Genomic DNA, 15,634 nt, shown 5'->3' with positions numbered 1-15,634 from the left:
GCAAAATGCGAAGAATCACATCTTTTCTATCATTTTTTGTGTAGCAAACAAGGAATATGATGCCTCTTATGGATTATTTTTGAACAACTGGGAAGCTGCGTCAAAGATACCGAAGAGTTGTGTTTTCTATAGGATAGGCATCCAAGTATTCCAAAGATGGGTTCACTTTTCTTCACTTCAGATTACTTTGATTGTTGCATCAGGCATCTTGGAGAGAACATTTGAAACAACTATCACAACGAAAGGGTTGTCACCCTTTTTTATAGAGCAGCTAAAGCATATAGTAGAGATGAGGTTTTAGACTATTTCAATCAAATAGCAGATATGAATCCAAAGGTAGCAGAATTTTTTGCATGTGTCGGTTTTGAGATATGGAGCTGGGCATTCTATCCAGCAGATAGGCACAGTCTTATGAATTTAATGTCTTGTTTGATTTACAAGTTTAGTATGATGTCGTACTAAGTGATTCTTTTCTATAGGTACAATATTATAACATCAAACATAGCTGAATCAGTGAATTCATTGTTTGGCGATGAAAGAGAATTTCCCATCAAGGCTATGTTTGAAAAGATAAGCAAGAAATATAGCGAATTTTTTAACAAAAGGCGTGTGCAGTTCAAGTGCCCAGAAAAAAGAACCCGATTTGTTTTCGAAATCGAAAAAACAATATCAACGAACGTCAGTTTGGGGAATAGGTTTTTCTCTTATAAAATAGAAGATTACAAATTCAGTATCACCGGTCATGGTGATGCTGCCACGGTCGATATTCAAACAAAATCTTGTACGTGTAGAGTTTTTGACTTGGACAAAATATATTGTCCAAATGCTATGGCAGTGCTTCGAGCTCAATATGGTCATAAATATGGACCTAAAGTTTACGAGCACTTCTCTTAATATTATTCGGTGGAAAAATATAAAATAGCATATAGTAAGCATATTATTCCGGTGCCTTCTAAAGAATCTTTGGTTGTTCCTGCAGAGCTTATGGGGAGATTAATACCTCATCCATATATTGACCCAAGCACAATCAAATCGAAAAGAAATCCATATAAGAGGAGGCGTGGAATTGGAGAATCATTTTCATCAAGGATAAATAAGTGCTCCATATGTAAGTGTGCTAGCCATAAAAGAACTACATGCCCGAATAGTAATCCACCATAATCATTGTAATTGCAGAAACTTGTGTTGTTGTTTGTTTATTGTGGACTTTTATATATTTAAATCATTGTTGTGAACCTAATGTTATAATTTATTAAACATAAAATATCTTTTTTAATAATTTGTGCATCAATAAAAAGAGGCAAAACATGAACTAAATAATACAGTAGACCACAATAATTCTCAGCAGTTCCATCAAACTGGAATGTTTTCCTCCAACAGATGACAAATCTATCGAAGCAGATGAATAATCTATTGATAGAAACCCAACAGATGACCAATTTGTTCCAACACATGGTCCATCTATTGAAAGAACTAAAAATCCAAAATTGCTAGTATTACTGGATTCGACATTGCTCCATGCTTCCAACCGTCGACATGTTAACATATATGTATGTTTAGAAGAAATAGACAGAATGAAAATTGAATAAGAATTAAAATGCCAAAGTCGACTAAAAGTAAATTTTTCATTAACCAAAAAATAAAATACATTAGGTATAGATCCGATATAGAAAAATTAAAATACATACACTAAAAGGAAAAACACATTCTAATTATTATTATCATCATTATCATCATTAATGACAGCAGCCAATCAACTCGCAGTAGCAGGGCCCTCATCAGCCTCTGCATCTCTCTAAACATCGTCGCTCTCACAGCGACCAACTTTCTCTGTAGGTTATTAACCTGCCTCTGAAGTTCCCGCACTGTGTCCCATAGAATAGCAATATCTGGAATAGGATCATCCATATCTAGAACACACATTAATTGATAAATGTAAGGAAAAAAGTTCAAAATATAATACAACGTATACGACCAACTAGTAAATTTACACCAAAAAAAAAAAACTTACCTCAACGAGAAAGGAATATGCTCTTTGAAAAGAAGTGGTTGAAGATGTCACACAAAAATAAAAAATGCAAAAAATAAATAAAGTTAAGTAGAATAAAGATTAATGAGGGACCTATTTATAGAGGATTGAATTTGGACGTGTCAGGCCAAAAGGCACGACTGTTCAACTCTATTGTATTAATTACATTCAAACTGGTGGCATTTTGTTTTCTGTGAAATTTCTTTAACATTAATACTTCTCACCTTTTCAAAATGGTTTGAGACTCGTTAACAGCCGTTATTATTGAGTTGTTGCAATAGATCATCCTTCTATCACAACAGATTTAGCATCTGTTGCAATAGATGAATTGAAAATGCAACTGATGGTCTGTCAAAATAGATTCACCATCTATTACAACAGATGGATTGTATGTGCAACAGATGAGACATCTGATGCAACATATGTATTATCTGTTACGACGGATGGACCATATGTTAGAGGAGATGTTTTGATTTTTTATAACACCTGATTCATCAGTTTCAACAGATGCAGTATTTGGCTAATTAGCTATTTGGAATGTGTTAGATAAAAATTCACGACTCTTCACCTCTTTTTAATAGTCCCTCCATTTCGTATTAGTTGAGCCCTATGAACTTGCATACCAATTAAAAAAATATTAATTAGGCAATTATTTTACCAAATTAGTCTTATTAATTATGCTTTAAAAGTATAAATATGAATTATATACTTTATGTAGTCATTTAATAATAGGGGTAATCTTGGAAGAATATAATAAAACACTCTTGATTTTATAAATTGGACAACTAAATTAAAACAAACATTTTTAGCAAGAAGTAATCACATGCGTGCAAATGAATAAACACCGTCTGGTCTGTCGCAATAGACTTACCATCTATTGCAACATATGGATTATCTATTGCGACAGATGGACCATATGTTGGAGGAGATATTTTGATTTCCTCCAACAGCTGATTCATCAGTTGCAACAGATGGAGATTTTGATTCATCGGCTGTTTTGAATGTGTTAAGATAAAAAGTCACGACTCTTCAAACCTCTTTTTTAATAGTCATCACATGCGTGCAGATGAATAAACAACACTGTCTGACATGTCCTTATGGGATAGGAACAATAAGATGCATGCAATGGATCCCATTTTTATGCGTGGGAGTTATGTATATTATTGTTCAGGCTACCGTGACAGACACACATAAAGTGCAATGATTTTGGGAATATAGTTTTTTACCGATTTGACATTGATTCTTCAAACAAGATCCAGCATTGTACAGTTTAGTTTGATAGGTGCGAACTGATAAGGACAAAGAGTTCCAAGATGGTGGTGTTGATACCCCGTTACAATTTAATGACAATTTGGGGTATCGATACCACTATCTTGGTCCCTCAGCCTTACCAGTTCGAACCACTAACAATTTTAACTGTAAAATGCCATATCTTATTTGGAGGATTATCGCCTAATAGGTAAAGAATAAACATTCACAAAATCATTGTACTGGATGTGTGTTTTCATAATAGATTGATCAGTAATACATACCTCCCACATATGAAGTGGTTTCATCTACAAGCAGTTTATTTCTCCAAACCCATCTTTACTCGAGAATAATGCTGGTCGGGCAAAAGTGGATCCAGTTTTACTTCCTTTTATCTGCAAACAAAATAAAAACATTTGATGTCAAACAAGAGAATAACAAAAAGAACATTACAAAAGGATAACACAAAATTGAGTGAAACTACAGATAACCAATCTGATGTAATAGATTACCCATCTATTCAATCGATGAGGCATCTGTTATAACAAATGAACGACATGTTGGAACAGATGGTTCATCTATTGGAATAAATTAAACCAGTCTTGCTACTGGTTTGATTTCTTTAAATAGTTGCTCCATATATACAAAAGGGTAACACAAAATTGAATAATGACAAATATGATGCAATAGATTACCCATCTGTTCAACCTATGAGGCATCGTTGCCAGATGGTTGACATGTTGCAACAGATAGGTCATCTATTGGATAAATCAAACCATCCTTGGAACTGGTTTGATTTCTTCGAACAGTTGCTCTGTCTATTCCAACAGTTGATTCATCAGTTGCAACAGTTGAGAAAACTGTTGCAACACCACCAACAACAACATCAACAATAAAGAAATAACACCATATGTTCCAACACCATCCACAACACAAACGTCACATGTACCAACACGACCATCACCCGCAACAACAGCACCACTAAAGTACCAAATAAAAGACATTAAAAAACTATACTGACAACAAGGCTTTTTAAGTTCTCCCAACAGATGACTTTTTTTGCACATTTTAATAAAAACAACGGTTCATTCATTCAAGACTTAAAAGTCACCTTTCCTTCAATTTTCTCAATAAATAGAAAACTGGTAATGGGTAAATCATTAATAGCAACAGATGTAAATACCTAATTTAAATGACATACAAAGAAGAAGAAGACATGGAAAGAGCAATAGTGAAATATACCTGCAATGTTAAAAAAGATAAGGGATCAGAACATCCAGTTCAGTTGAGAAAAGATATTTATTGGTTGAGATCTGAAAGGATCCTCATCCGAAAAAAGAGAGAAAAGAGAGGAAAAACGAAAACAAAGAGAATTGAGAATAAAGAAAAGTGATAGATGAGTTGAGTCTTACTTTATGGCTGAAGGAGAGAGTATCTAGATATGGGTTTTAAATATTTATTAATAACTTTTACGGAGACGGTGACATTAAAAAGATCAGATAAGACTACTCAGGAGATTTTTGAGTTATCCAAGTAGTACGGAGTAATATTTTTTGTCATCTTAGTATTTTAACTTTTTAATCTTGGACAAGAAATACCTAAATTACTTTTAAAAAAGGATCTTAAAATATTTAAGCGGAACAGATGACAATTTTTGTTTGGAAATTTCCAAAGCTCGGTCATCAAATGCAACAAATGACATAATCTATTTGATAGTATACAATAGATGCGTAATATATTATAACATATTACCTAATCTGTTTGATTTAATCCAAAATAAAAGACATCTGTTGCAACAGGTTAAACATTTGTTTATATATAATTTCAATTAAGTTCATAAGTTAGACTAATACCTTAATTGAATAATCTAGGACTAAGGGTGAGTTCTCATAGGGTCAACTACAACTTCAATTGAGTCTTTTGCCAATTGCATGATGAGAAGGTATTGCGTTCCTCTCGACCAGAGTCATCGATCGATCACTCTAAGCTGAATGGATTCTTACTACCTCATATGTTAAACTAATACCTTCATTGATTAATCTAGGACTAGGGGTGAGCTCTCATAGCGTTAACTACAATAGATGGCAGTGCTTATTTGATAATTTATAATATATGGGTAATCTGTCGTGACATATAACAATCAATTTGATAATTTACAACAGATGGGTAATCTATCGCAATAGATGACTTAATCTGTTTGATAATTTACAACAGATTCATAATATGTTGCAAAAGATTACATAATCTGTTTGATTTAACCTGACAGAAAAGACATTTGTTGTAACAGGTTGAACATTTGTTTATATATAATTTCAATTATGTCCATATGTTAGACTAATACCTTAATTGAATAATCTAGGACTAAGGGTTAGTTCTCATAGGGTCAACTATAAATTCAATTGAGTCTTTTGTCAATTGCTTAATGAGAAGGTATTGTATTCCTCCCGACCAGAGTTATCAATCGATCACTCTGAGCCGAACCAATTCTTACTACCTCATATGTTCAACTAATACCTTCATTGATTAATCTAGGACTAGGGTACTAATACCTTTATTGAATAATCTAGGACTAGGGGTGAATTCTCATAGGGTCAACTACAAATTCAATTTAATAGTCATTTGGCAATTGTTTGATGAGAAGTTATTGCGTTCCTCCTGACCAGAGTCATTGATTGATCACTCTGAGTCGAACCGATTCTTACTACCTCATATGTTCAACTAATACCGTAATTGATTAATCTAGGACTAGGGTACTAATACCTTAATTGAATAATCTAAGACTAGGGGTGAGTTCTCATAGGGTCAACTACAACTTCAATTTAATAGTCATTTGGCAATTGTTTGATGAGAAGGTATTGTATTCTTTTTTACCAGAGTCGTCGGTTGATCACTCTGAGCCGAATCGATTCTTACTACCTTATATGTTTAACTAATACCTTCATTGATTAATCTAGGACTAGCGGGGATAATAGATGGCAGAGCCTAAATAATAATTTACAACATATGGGTAATCTGTTGTGACATACGACACTAAATTTGATAATTTACAATAGATGGGTAATCTGTCGCAACAGATGACTTTATCTTTTAGATAATTTATGGTAGATTCATAATATGTTACAACAGATTACCTAAACTGATTAATATATAACAACAGATGCTAAATCTGATGCAACATATTGAACATTTGTTTTTATACAATTTCAAATGAGTTCATATGTTAGACTAATAGTACCTTTGTGGCAATTGCATGATGAGAGGGTTAAAAAGTACGCATATCTTTTATAATTTTAAAAATACTTAAGATCAATTAGGACCAAATTAATATTTTCAAAACATGTCATTATTTTCCAAAATATAAATCAACCCATGCAAAACGTTTCATCATTTTAAATCTTGAGTTCTCGCTATTTTCTCTCTCTTTCTCACTCAACAATACAGTACAGACAACAACTACTCAACAAATTACTCAACCCTTCACAACTTATCATTTTTCTTCTCATTTTTTACCACATAGGTATTATTTTCGACTTCATTCTTGCTTGTATCAGTCGTTTTCTTTGTCTTCGTAGGTAACAGAGTTCAAGAAGAGTTCTATATTTGTTATTTTTGTCTAAAAAATAAGGGCTTTTAAGTTAATGATGAAAAATAGAACTTTTAGTTGTATTATCTTCGAGAATGGATTTACAATTTTTAGATTTGATGGTAAAATCGTAGAAAGAACTCGAGAAAACCCAAGTTTCTATCACAATATTTCGTTGACTGTCATGTTATTGTAGGATGGTGTTTGTGGCATTGGTGGTGGTGGTGGTGGTTTTTGTGGCCATCATGGTGGCACTAGTGGTGGCATTGGTTGGTGGTGTTTGTGGTGGCTGTCGATGGTGTCGGTATTCATGCTATTTGTGGCATTGGTTGGTGGTATTTGTGGTGGTAGCTATTGATGTGTCGGTATTAGTGGTGTTTGTAATGTATTTTTTAAAATTTTTGCATACATCAATTGTAATGCAATTTTTTTTTTCCGTTGTTTGTAGGTAAAACATGTCTTCCAAAAGAAAAGAAAGTGAAAGTGGATCAACGTCTGACCACTAAAAAAAGGCTACAGTACAGAGGGATTTGAAGGAGCTTCCTGAACAAATTGAAGCTGAGTAGAGATATAAAAACAATGTTGAGGGAGGTGGACAAGGCTCTGTAGATAGTGATGAAGAAAATAAAAGTGAGAAAGAGGAGAAATTAGGGAGTAAGAAAGAGCAAGAGGATGATCATAACATGATGATAATAGATCACTAATAGGGCATGAATTAATATCGGCATCCCAGCATGATCCTGTCAAAACTTTTAGTATTGATAAGTTTCAAGTTGTGATACCGATAAATGACCCAGAAGCAGAACTAACTGGTGAAATTGTACTTAAATGTCAGATGGGGAAAATTTTAAATAATTTAGGAAAATTATGAAGAACGAAAACATAGACGGACTTTTTAAGAAGAGCTGCTTTGGACGCTTTCTTGAGCTGCTTGAGGATCCTCTACCCGTTTTGATTTCCCTATGACGATAGTATATGTTTTCTCAAGCGCAGGACCAAGTACGTGGGGGATGATAAAGATCCGGAGTAGGGGGGAAAGGAAGATGGATGAAATCTAGATCAACTACTGTGGTATGCTAGTTTGTTTTGACTTGCAAGAATTTGCCATAGTGACGGGCTTAAGATGCCATTGTCCAGAAGAACCACCACCCCACAAAAGATCCAAGGTAAGAAAACACAAGGAAAAAATAGATGGGTTGTTTGGCATTTCTCTACATGGCTACAAAGCATCGAATTGTTGACAGATCTCAAGGATAAAACCATACCAGAGCAGTACAGGGAGCAATTGTGCTTGGTTTGGTTTGCCCTTTCGGTTATATTGGAAAGAGACATTAACAAGGTCATAGAACATGAATTTTTGGAGCGTGCTAAGGATTTTGATAAATTCAACAATTATCCCTGGGATATGACAACTTTTACTTGACTGTCCAATATTTACTAACAAAGTTATCCTCAGGGACCACATTATACGACTTTCCTTGGGCTTTCATGGTAAAATTAATTACTATTTTTACTCATCCATTAATTTATATTGAATATAGTTATTATGACTTTTTTTGCTTGCTTCCTATTTATATTTTTTAGGCTTGGGCATTTGAAGCCATTCCTCCCCTCCGAAAGCAGGTAATGGATTACTCGAATGAGGTTTCTCATCTAAGGATGTTTAGGTGGTTGACTGCAAAGAGCAACACCAAAATTAAGGAGGTTGGTCTCTTTAACCCTTCGGATGATGCAGTATATCTTCTTCAAGTAAAATAATTTTACTCAATAAAAGATATTGAACAGATGTTATACCTAGTGCAACAGATGTTATATCTGATCCACTAGATGGGACATCTGTTGCGACAAATTACCCATCCTGTGCCAACCGGTGCAATAGATGGATAATCTGTTGTGACATATCTTACATCAGATTACCCATCTGTTGCTTTGGTTCTCTGAACCCGACTTCTAACAGATTAACCATCTACTGCAAATTATGCAACAGATGTGTAATATGATGTAACATATTATTAATCTATTGTGACATATAGATCATCTGTTGCATAATATGTAACCAAATAGCTTACCCATCTTGTGCAACTAGTGCAACAGATTGGTAATTTGTGGCGACAGATGATTGATATTTTGCATCAAATTATCCATGTGTTGCTTCGGTTCTCTAAAACCGACTCAAACGAATTTTAACCATATACTATAAACTATGTAATAGATGGGTAATCTGATGCAACATATTATTAATTTGCTGTAGAAATTGACTTAAAATATAATCCAAATGTGAAAATTATTATATTGTATGATTTAAATGTATCTATTATTTTTTATAGGTTGTGCATCCATGGATCGTGCCTACTGGGGAGGAGTCAGTGATGACTTCTTATAGTACTCTAGGTCCTGTTGATACTATAACAGACCTAATGGTCGAGTTAATTAAGAAGGAATTGGCTAGAACAACAGCCATAAGAAGAGCAGTTAGGCAAGGTCAGCCTAATGTTGAGGCTCTTCATGACCAACCTACTAAGGTAGATCCAGGTTCTTCGTCTGGTGGAGTTGTTGGTGTTAGTGGCAATCATGCTTATGCTGCTACCACTCATGATGATGAGCATGTTGATGCTTAAGAAAAAATAGATATGTTTTAAAAATACCTCTTTCACATGTCCCCCTCAACCTTACACAGGTCCCTCTCACATTTACATCGACCCGTCTCACCCCTTTTCACCCCCGTATTGTCGTTGCGAATGCAAAGAGTCCAAGGACAACCAGGATAAACTCTTTGAAATAATAAAGGCTATCTCTAAAGCTGTCGAGAAATTCAAATCCAAGAGGTGTGTCATACTATCCAAGAAGGTAAGGAAGCCACACACTCCTACAGTATAGGTTAGGAGAAAGAAAAGAGCAATTAGAGATGTACTCTCCTATCAAAAATAAAAAAAATTACAATTCCTCCCTCTCCAAAAGTTGATGAAGTTCAGGGGCTAGTCAAGAAGGTGGACATATACGCAAAACTTAGCGTCAAATAGAAGAGGGATCTACGACAGGCCAAGAATGCTAAGCCAGGCACACCAGATTACCCCAGGCCTCCCTTTTTCGCCCCAAGACTTTCAGACTATGACTGATATGCGTATAACGTACGAGGATAATATAAGTCTACGTTTCCTAACCTAGCCTTCTAATCTACCTTATGAATAAGAAGCTACGCAATAAATATGAAATCTGTTGTAACAACTAGGTATACTAGTGTAACTGGTAGTGGTTCTATTGCAACTTATTATCCATTTGTTGCATAAGTTGTGTTCGATTATTGATTTAGAGAACCCTATGCAACAGATGGACCATCCATTGCATCTTTATAGTTACTAACCTATTTAAAAATTGACTTCTTATATCACAGCATGTTGACAAAATTCTCTGCCTCATGAGAAAAAGGCAATTAACATATCGGGAAGCTTATGACACTGCCGATAGGATAATGGACCTCGGCTTCTGCAAGAAGCTCAAGGATAGGTACGATCAAATCAATGGGGAGCATCAGCCTATGGCGTGGGACTTGATTTCATAGTTTCTACATTGGACTTGGATGAAGAAAAAATGATAAAATATGTTAGAAGGGAGAGGCCAAATCCACGCAGCAAGAGCTGGACCAAGGTAAAGAGGATTCTTGCAGTCACTAGCATAAACGGCATGCATTATCGGGCTATTCAGATACTACTCGAGAAGGAAAAGATCAATGTTTATGACTGCAACAAACCTCTCATTGATGATTTTGATCTTTTTCTCCTTGTGGAGCCACTGATGGATTTGTTGCCCATGTTGTTGAGCGAGAGTGAACTAATGAATCATTTGCCAAAGAAAGTGTTGATAAATAAATCATGGGATTTTAAAGGGCAAAACAAGGGAATGATCCTTCTAAAAATTGATACTGGTTACGTGAGCGGCTCACACGCTATTGCACACATCGAATGTTTGCTGACCGGCACAGAAATGACCGAGCCAATGACTTTTATATGAGACAATGTTGTGGTAAACCTACAAGATACCTGGGCTTATGGGGTACTAACTGGACGCTTGGATTCTATGTATATAGAAGAGCCTGTGATATAGCAATTTTTAATTTCAAGTCAGCCTTCAGTTTATTACATGTACATATAGTGGCAATAATATTTTTCTGATGGAAGTTAAGTTTTTTATAATGCAATAAATTATCAATTGTTGTAAAATATATTGAATCTATTCTAGCAGATAGTTTATCTGTTGCAATAGGTTGGTCATCTGTTGCATTATGCTGATGTTTTTTCAATGTAATCTAAGTCTAATCCATTGCAACAGTGGGAAGACCTGTTTGATAATTTCCAACAGATGACCTAAATTTTACAATATATGCCTAAATCTTTTTGATATTTTATAACAATTACTCTTAAATATCCATGCGCTCGACTAAAACAAACCAGTAGCAAATACACACACCACTATGAAAATTTTAGCAATTAGACTTGAATATCCATTTGCCCAACAACACTAAACCAGTAGCATAATGGTAATAATGTAGTATCTTCTTGCTCGATTTTATTTCTCTTCAGAAGCCTTGACTTTGTTCAGCAAATCCTAGATTACACGATTTTCTTGTGAAAGGTGTCGTTCTTCATACCAATCAAGGTATCACATCCACCCAATTTCAATAAAAACTAGAACACAATTACAAAATAATTACAAGTCAATAATTAATCAACTAATTAAATAAAAAATATTACCATTAAAATCTTACAAGTAAAACACCTATGACCTGGATTTTGTTGAGTCCAAGAAGTCTTTAACAGAGTTTCATGACCGCACTAACAATATCTAAAATATTTATCACAAAAAAATAGTGGAAGATGCACTCGATATTATCAAGCTCAGTTGGAAAAAATAAAAAAAAATGAAGAAAAGAAAGACCAAATGCAAATAATTTGAGAATTTTGATAGATAAAAGAAGATGACGATGAAGAAGATTTGGGAATTTAGGATTAAATTTTAGGACGAAGATTAATATATAAGACAATGGGGGGGAATGACCGTTGGAGGCCAAATGACGGCACGTCAACAAAAAGTGCCAAACTGACATATTTGATGGCTATTTTATTTTACGTGTTTAAAATAAACACTGTCTACTTGATGCCTATCTATTTTAATAGGTTGGTCATTTGTTGCATTATCTCGATGTTTCTAAGTTCATCTGTTGCAACAGTGGAAAGACCTATTTGATAAATTCCAACAGATTACCTACCTGTTGCAGCATATGTCTAAATCTATTCGATTTTGTCCAATAGATGTGTCTTCTATTGAAATAGATACATTATATGTTGCAATATTTGAATCTAGTATTTATTTTTAATTAATAAGTTCAAATCTAAGGAAAAAATAAAATTCATAGATAAAATAAAATAAATCAAAGCCTTTGAAAATTAGCTGAAATAAGTCAACGAATAAATGAAAAATAAAAAAATTGTTACAGGAACAGATCTCAACAAATACATCAACAAGTTAAGTATGATGACAAGGATTACTTTTACAAGCTTAAGCTATAAAGATATACTCAATATGGACAAGTTGTTCTTCATTCGGTGCTATGAAATTCGGCTTTGCTCATCTTGGATCTTTATTGTTGCTTACGTATGGTTTATGCGCTTTCTATTCTCCATGTTTCCATAAAAAGAGTAGTATATTGTCAATGCTATTCAGCAATAACTTCTACATCCACCTGGAAATCCATAATTGGTCAATGTTAATCACGGAGATACAACAAAATGGAAAAGGATAACTCATCTGTTCTAGCAAATCAAACAAGTTTTCCTTCTATTTTAAATTATCCCAAACATATTATATTTCTATTGTAACAATGAATCACTTATTGGGATAAATTTTTACATGAGGAAGACCTGTATGATAATTTCTAATGGATGAACCATCCATTGCAACATATGAATCATCTGTTGCAGTAGATAGATCATCTGTTGGTACAAATAAAAGTGATATGAATAGCTATTTGATTTGCTAAAATTGACGACATATGTTGCAACAGATACTTTATCTGGTGCAACAAGTTATCAACTGTTACAACAGATACATATATCTGTTTGATAATTTTTAGCAGATGTGTTATCTGTTGAAATAGATATGTGTCTTTTTATTTTGTTAGTTTGAAGACATATATATTTACCTTCTTCATCTTGTGATTCTCTCTTTTGGACATTGTACATTGCTCAGTACAACACATAGACAGAGGAATTGCAATTTTGCTTTTTGGGTGCTTGATAATACCTTAGAAATCACTTTTCTTCTCCTTTTATCCCTAACTTTAATGGAGAGGATGGAAATAAAATCTTTTTTGATGGAATAAGACCTCTCTTAGATGTTAATTCCTTTACAAAAGTAGTTAATACATCAATATCATTAATCACTACATCATGTTTTGCCCTGCAGTCTTGACATTTGCATGCAGAACATTCACTAGGAGAGGCAAAATCTGTATAACCAGTATGATCACACTCATAATGGTTTGCTTTAAATACTGTAATAGGAGCATCATTAGCACCAACAGCAACACCACTACCACCACCAACAGGTCCATCACCACTAAGACCATCAACAATAACAAGCCCACCCTCTAAAATTATTTTTCTTGTAATGGTTGTTGCTCCAAATAATTTCATTTTTATTTTTTTGATGACCTTAGGGTCCGATAAAGTTTATACAGACCGTAAAGTAAGAAAAAATGGCATCTTCAACTCTCGATTGGTCGAAACTAGCAAGGGATGCACAATCTAACGTAAATCATTACATATATTAGAATGATGATTAATTAAAAGAAAAAAATTAATTATAATTATACTTACTGCATACTTCGGGGGGTTGAAGAGATCAAGAAATTTTATATTTTTATCAGTTTCGGCCGACAACCATCTTAAGATTCTTAGACAGGAAACTCCTTCCTGGTAGTTCACTTGTTGTCTCAAATAAGGATTGGCTTCAAATCCCCAAGCCTATAAAATAACACTAATAAATCAGAACCATTATTGAGTAAAAAATGAATGATATAATAATAAAAGATAGAAATATTTACCATGAAAGCCCATGGCAAGCCATATAAGTTGACTGTCTTTGGTGCTAACGGAGTCAACAAATATTTGACAGTCATTTTGAAGCTTTCATAACCCCAAGGATAGCTGTTAAAAGCCTCAAGATCCTCGAAGAGCTTTATTAAACTGAGGCTTATGTTGTGGTTAATGTCTCTCACCCAAAGAATATTATGTACAAATCAAACCAAGAACAATGACTGCTTGTGCTTCTTTGAAAGTCCTTTACCTTTCATTGCTTCTATCAAATTTTTGTTTTTGAAGCTTAGACCAACAATGGATACCAGTTCATCACGATCACACGACTTTTCTTTGCCTTTTTTGGATGTGCGGGGTGCTTTTTTTAGGGTTAGAATAGGTATAACTTGAGAAGGAGGATAACATTTTAGTCCGGTAACTATAGAAAACTTCTTCCAACCAAAACAAGCAGGCATGCCACAGTAATTTATCCATACCTCATCCACCTTATCTTTATTTTCATACATAAACCTGCACTTGAGAAGTTCATATACCATTTTTATTATGAAATGAGCATGTTGTCCTCCGAAAAATAAAGATATTTTCCAAAGCAGCTATCCCTGAAATAAGCATCCAATTTGTGTTCTCATAGTATTTTTATAAAGGCGACAAAAGGTTTTCCCATGGCTGACTTAACCACAAAATCACCCGTTAAATATGTGGCACCATCGCACTGCATACTCATAGGATAACGATTCATGCTGAAGGCTTTGACCAACTCTTCGGTGGAAGGGCTATTGGCATTTGCATCATCTATTTTGAAATATTCCTTCTCCCTGTGTTCATCATATTTTGCACCCAATTGAGATAACGCTTGTAAAGCAAGCTCATAGAGTAGTGGATGTAGCCTAGCTGCTTCACCTGTTCCTTTACTTGGACTTGATTTGATTTTTGTTCTTTTGGGAACCATATTATCTAAAATTAACAAGAACATTAAAAAATATATTATAGTTGATTAATGCATCATTAAAAAAAAATATAACAGTAAATCAAACAAGAAAAACAGTAAAATAATAGTTGCAACAGATCACCAATTTGTTGCACCAAGTAGTATAGCTGATGTAGCATATAACCAAACTATTGCAGGAGATGAGTAATTTGTTGTAACAATACAAAAAATATCACTCATATTTTAAGACAATGATCACACATTATTGAGGCATATGAATTATTCGTTGGAACAGTTAAATAACCTCTTACAATGGATGAGTAATCTATTGTGATAATACAAAATAAATCACACATCTATTAAGAAAAATAAATAGTCTGTGCAGTAGATCACACATCTGTTTCAACATCATCTATTGCAACATATGAGTGATTTGTTGGAATAGTTAAATAACCTGTAGTAACGGCTGGGTAATCTATTGCGATAATACAAAATATATTACTCATCTGTTAAGAAAGATGAATGGTTTCTGCAATAGATCACACGTCTTTAATGATATCATTTGTTGCAACATATGAGTGATCTATTGGAACAGTTAATAACCCATAGCAACGGCTGAGTAATCTATTGCAATAATACAAAATATATCACTTATCTGTTAAGAAAGATGAATGGTCTGTGCAATAGATCACATATCTGTTGCAACATATGAGTGGTTTGTTGGAATAGTTAACTAACCTATAGCAATGGATGAG

The sequence above is a fragment of the Capsicum annuum genome, chromosome 9 (genome assembly GCF_002878395.1).
Source record: "Capsicum annuum cultivar UCD-10X-F1 chromosome 9, UCD10Xv1.1, whole genome shotgun sequence".
Taxonomy (NCBI): Eukaryota; Viridiplantae; Streptophyta; class Magnoliopsida; order Solanales; family Solanaceae; genus Capsicum; species Capsicum annuum.
The sequence above is the reverse complement of the archived record's forward strand: the minus strand, read 5'-3'. Positions refer to the sequence as shown.